This window comes from Magnolia sinica, chromosome 15 (genome assembly GCF_029962835.1).
Source record: "Magnolia sinica isolate HGM2019 chromosome 15, MsV1, whole genome shotgun sequence".
Taxonomy (NCBI): Eukaryota; Viridiplantae; Streptophyta; class Magnoliopsida; order Magnoliales; family Magnoliaceae; genus Magnolia; species Magnolia sinica.
In genome coordinates, this window is record NC_080587.1 from 76,269,020 (window position 1) to 76,274,750 (window position 5,731).

Here is a 5,731-nt window from a genome sequence, read left to right on the forward strand (position 1 = left end):
CCAAATGATTCATACTCATAACCACACGTGGCAGCCTTTCATTCAATCACCTACAGCTGTAAGAGGACGTGGATAAGGTACTACCCCTTCTGTCCCTAAGGAGCCACTATGTCTCTAAGGGTGGCCATAATGTACGGGTTTTATCCACACATCCATACACTTTGCCCTATCATTTTAGGGTGGTAGCCCTAAAAATGAGGCAGGTCAAAGCTCGAGTAGACTACACCGCTTGAAGCAGCTCTGATAATGACGCTCCTGTTGAAACCTTCCTATGGCCCATCGTGATGGTTATTTGCCATCTAAGCTGTTCGTAAGGTCACATAGATATGACGGCGACGGGGAGCGAAAATATCAGCTTGACTAAAACTTATATAGCCTCTAATTTTATTTTATTTTTTACAGTATGTGTGTAATTCTTAGCTATGTGGTTCACTCGTGCCTTGGAATTGCCTCATTTTTGGCTTGTACCATAGGAAGATATCGAAAATGGATGTACAATGTAGATAAAACCCATATATCATGGTGGTTGCTCACAACCCTTATCTCTTCGTAGCTAGAGAAGGGTGGAGGTAGTACCCAATTTGCATCCGCTCTAAGAGAACCTGACCCACGGCCAACTTTTTCCCTAGGCTTCATCTTTTGTTCACATGTAGCCTACAGCTAGGCATGAGGCAAGTCGACTAGACAAACTCAACTCAAATCAAGTGGGTGAATCAATCCGAACTGAGTAGACTTTGCCTGATTCAAACTCAAATCGAGTTGAGTCCGAGTCACCCAGTATCTTGACTCGAAATTTGATTTGGTACTGATTCAACTCATATTTGGATACACACACACACACCTAAATCTAATCTAACCTGCCTGTCACACCCAAACCTGATAAGCCACCCACCACCACCAAGCCACTTTCTCTCTCTCCCCCAAAATCTCCTGCACCTAATGGTCTTGACTTGACAGCTCGGGCGCTTGTCTCGGCCAAGCAGCTTGTTTGTACCCACTCAGCCTACTGACTCTCGACAGACACCCATCTCTCTAAATCAACTAATCAAGGTAATTTGTGTTTAGAAAAATTTCTATTTCATGATTTTCATCTATTCTTATGAAATACATCATGTCAAGATATTATAATTTGAAAGTTTTATGAAATTGAGGTCGGCTAGGGTTGAATGGACAAAGTAGGATGAGTCAGGTGCTTGTGTTTAGCCTGAGCTAGCTATGGTACGGCTAGGCTAGCTCGGGCTTAACCATTTCTAAACCTAAACCTAAACCCTAAAGGTTAATAGGGAAAAAAAAAGTTAACTCGACCTGACTCGATGCTGGCTTGACCTGAGTTGGTCCTTGTGATCGGGTCAGACTCAGTCCGGATTAGTCTAGGCTAGACCCAGACTTGAATCGAGTTAGGTATGCTAAACTCGGTACTGAGTCAGGTTGAGTTCGGGTCAGGTTTATTTCAAAACTGCGTCAGTTAGGCCAGCCCTAACTCAGTCCGAAACGACGCGATGCCCAACTCTAAATTGTGGCCCAACTAAATCTCACCATGTTGGGTCACCGAGAGGTCTGGTTGATGGGAAATGGTTATAACTTATAATAAGTGGTAAATGGATGCCCAAAGTAAAATAGGTCATATAATTGATGGCAAGATGTGGTAATTGGAATCCAAATAAAAAGCATGTAGCAAAATCATACGAATTGGAATTATCTCAAAAGGAAGAGAATTGAATGCGAATGCCTGGAGTGGTTGAATTTTCTAAAGCAGGCCCACTTTTATGGCTCACTCAAGGTTTAAAATTTCCTTATTTTTTTTTTCAAATTACCAGAGTGTATAATTATTATGTCATATGTCACATTTATTATTACAGGGTGTTAAAACCATACAGTTGATCGAGCTGTTACATTAATTCTGACACCCAAGTATAATTAAAAACAAACCTAGCAGTTAATAATAAGATTCTAACAGCAGCCTGCATTCAATCAAATCTCACCAATATAGACAGGGGCAGCATCCCCTTCAAGTCTAATCAAATCTTTGTTAAGCTCACAGGCATATACAGGCAACCTAATGTACAAACCATCACATGCCATGACTAATGCATTATTCAATCCACCCATATGGCGGGCCATACCGTGTTGATGTTACTGCCCAAATATAAAAGATAAAGGTGGTCCACTGTGCAAGTGTTCTGTGATATTAAAAGTAGATGGACGGTTTAGAAAACTTTGGCCCAGTGCCTGACTACTGGATCAACCTGCCTCCTGACGGTTACCTCTCTGCTGGACGGATTCGATCTCACACACGTATTCAATAAGGCACATGTGTGGAGTGTACATGAGCTGCCTTGTACACGAGCTTAGCAAAGCTAATCTAATAAAATAAAATAAAAAAGATTTTTAGAATGCCTTAAACCAACCTAAAAAATTGAACCAGATTGATGGCCAGAGTCATACAATCGATGTCATTTTCACCCAGCTTCCCAAGGTGTGGGTGCGATTGAATGAACGGTCCAGATTAATGATTTGTATTGATGACGTGTCAAAATTTGATTAGGTGGGATAAACCCCAAAAAACGTGGACAGGATTTAAAAAAGGCCAACTTACAGATGCTCTGGATGGTCCGATGGATGTAATTTTCTCCTAGCTGTCCAAGGAGTGGGCCAGATCATATGGACGGTTCAGATCTTTGATATGGACTACTGATGTGTTCAAATTTCCCTCCCCCTAAAAAAAAGAACAAGAAAAAGAAAAAGCTTATAGAATTGAATTGAAAACGGGCCAACTTAGGGATGTCAATATCATCTGATCGATCTAATTTTTTTAAAGCAGTTCAAGGAGTGGGTCAGATCCAATGGACGGTTCAGATTGATGATGTGGACTTGCGATGTGTCAAAAGTGGACTAGGTGGGATAGACCCACATGACGCAGACAGGATAGGAAAAGTGCCCAATTTACGGATGATCATAATCATCCAACCGATCCAATAGGCCCCAGAGAGTGGACCAGATCAAATGAACGGTTCAGATCAATGATATAGACTTCTTACGTGTCAAAACTGGGCACGTGCATGACAAGTTTAACAAAGTAGTGCAACGGTCACAAGAATTGAAGATAGAGCTACGACTTTCCTCAAAAGATGGGTGGGTTTTGGATGGCCCAAATGCTTTTATTCAGATAAGAAAAGGACAATTGCATCCCACCAGTAGTCATTTGACACGTGTCCAGCAAGTGGGGAATGGGATGAATGATAGGGTCTGTTTGGCATAAGTGGTGAAATTATTAGGTTAGGTTTGGTTTTTGTTTTGGTGTGATACGTGGCGCTTTTACAAGCTTTGGATCGTCTTAAGAAGATCTTGTTTTATTCATGGAAGTGATTATTTAGGCCTTGATTACCTTCATTAAAGAGAAGAAAATGAAATCATATGTACTATGACTTTAGACCTAATTTCAAATTTTCAGAGACATCTCTGTGGGGCCCTGGAATTGTTTCTCGACTGGATTTTGATTTGGTCGGGTTGGTGGGCCAGCCCTAGTTGAAATTTTGATTTTGGTCGGCAAGAGGGTCAGACCTATCATGTAGGGCCCACCTTGGTTGTGGGCCATTCATCATTAGGGCAGATCTTTAATGTGCATAGTTCATTAGGTAAGGCTCACCTTTATTGTTAGTTATCTAATCCTGTGGGGCCACTATTAATGTTATTGTTCATCAAGTGGGGCACATCTTCAATATTCACTGCCCACCATATAGAGCCTACCTTTGATGTAGATTGTCCATCGTGTGGGCCCACTTCTGCTGTGGGCCGTCTATAATAAGGAACCAGCCTTGGATAAGGGTCACTCATCATTGGGCCAACCTTTAATGTGGAATGTCTATCATGCGAGGACTACTTTGATGTGAATCATCCATCATGTGGCGCCACCATTATTAATTGCCTATCATGTGAAGCTCACCTTGATGTGGTTTGTCCATCCTACGAGGCCCACCTTGGATGTGGGGCAATCATTAGTAGGGGTGAGCATTTAATGTGGATCATTAATCATATGGGGCCTACTAGATCATCTATCTCTTCATTAGATGATTTTTCAATCTTATGAACTTAGAAGGGATTCACGACCACATAAAGTATATTCTCTTAAATAATTTTCTAAGTTACCTTACTTTAAATAAAACTAAAGAAAATAAGTTACTTTTAAAAGTTAAAAAGCAAAAACCCAAAACTTATAAAAATAAGATGCTTTTATTGAAAATAAGTTATTTATTTATTTAAGTTTAATAACCAAAATAACTTATTTAAGAAAAGTAATTAACTTACATAAGTTAAAAGGGCCACTTGATTGTACTTAGGCGGCCCAAAGCGATTGAAACTTACGTGGCATTTGGATCATAAGTTACTTAAGATAAGCTACTTATACCTTAATTGATTAACTCTAAATAAAAAAGCTGCTTATAAATGATTATAAACAAAACTTTTCTCAAATAAGTAAGTTATCATCCAACTGGTTAGACTTAAGGTCTGTTTGGTACCGTTGAAAATTTTGACTTAATGTGAGATTGGAAAGCAATCAGCATTTAGTTTTGTTTCTTAACATGGCATGTGTAAAATGCTCTGTGTTTTTAGGCTGATTTTTTTCGGCAGCTTAATGGCGAAGGGAGAATGCACTCCGTGTATTTTTTTAATTTTAAAATTACTCGTGTATTTTTTTAATTCCAAAATTATCCTGCACTCTCTTTTACACAAAACATAACCTAACTTTTAATGTGTGGCACTTCTTTGGCCTCACTATGATTTATATGTTACATCTACACCGCCCAACATCTTTTCTACATAGTCCTAGATCATAATTCTAAAAAATGAGGCACATCCAAACTCAAGTCTAACACACCATGGAAAAGCAGTGGGAGTGGAATAGCTACTATTAAAATCTTCTGAGGGTCCATTGTAAAGTTTTTTTGCCATCTAACCTCTTCATAAGGTCGCGCAAACCTAAATGAAGTGAAAACACAAAAATCAGCTTAATCAGAGGCTTATGTGGCTCCAAGAAATTTTTTTTGGTAGGCACGGAACTCCCACTGTTTCTTATAGTGTGGCCCACTTAAGCCTTGTATCTGACTTGTTTTTAGTCATTTTCGGTAAAATATTACGGAAAAGATGAAAAGAGAATGTGGATAAAATATATACATCACAATATGCCCCATAGAGCATTTGTCGGGACAGTCCATCTCTACCTATGCAGTTTACCGAGTCGGGTTAGTATGCAATCCCACCTGGATTTGGGGGTAGCGGATCAGGTTGAGCAGCGAGACTCGCTACTGAAGTTACGTGGCCAAGTTCTGTGGGCCCACCATGTATATGTTGTATCCACACCATGATGGCTTGCAAGTTGTGGTCAAAAACAAAATTGGCCAATTGATAATTAGTATTCCACTTATAAAAGTCAATATCTAATAACCAAAAACCCTACTGATTGGACGGTTAGGAATCAGGGACCAGTCAGCCAAAGTGATTTAGGGTCATGTGGCAATCAATATATGGTGGGCCATGTTGGACAGATGATTTTGAAACGGTCCATGCATAATGGATAGAAAATGGTATGAATAAACACAAATTAACCTATTGATATCTCTAACAAGAAATATTATATATGATCTCATGACTCACTTGCTGAGTCTTGAGTTGAGTTGCAACTCGGTATGGTTGAGCTGAGTCACTTGTATACTTAAGCTGACTCGTGATGCCC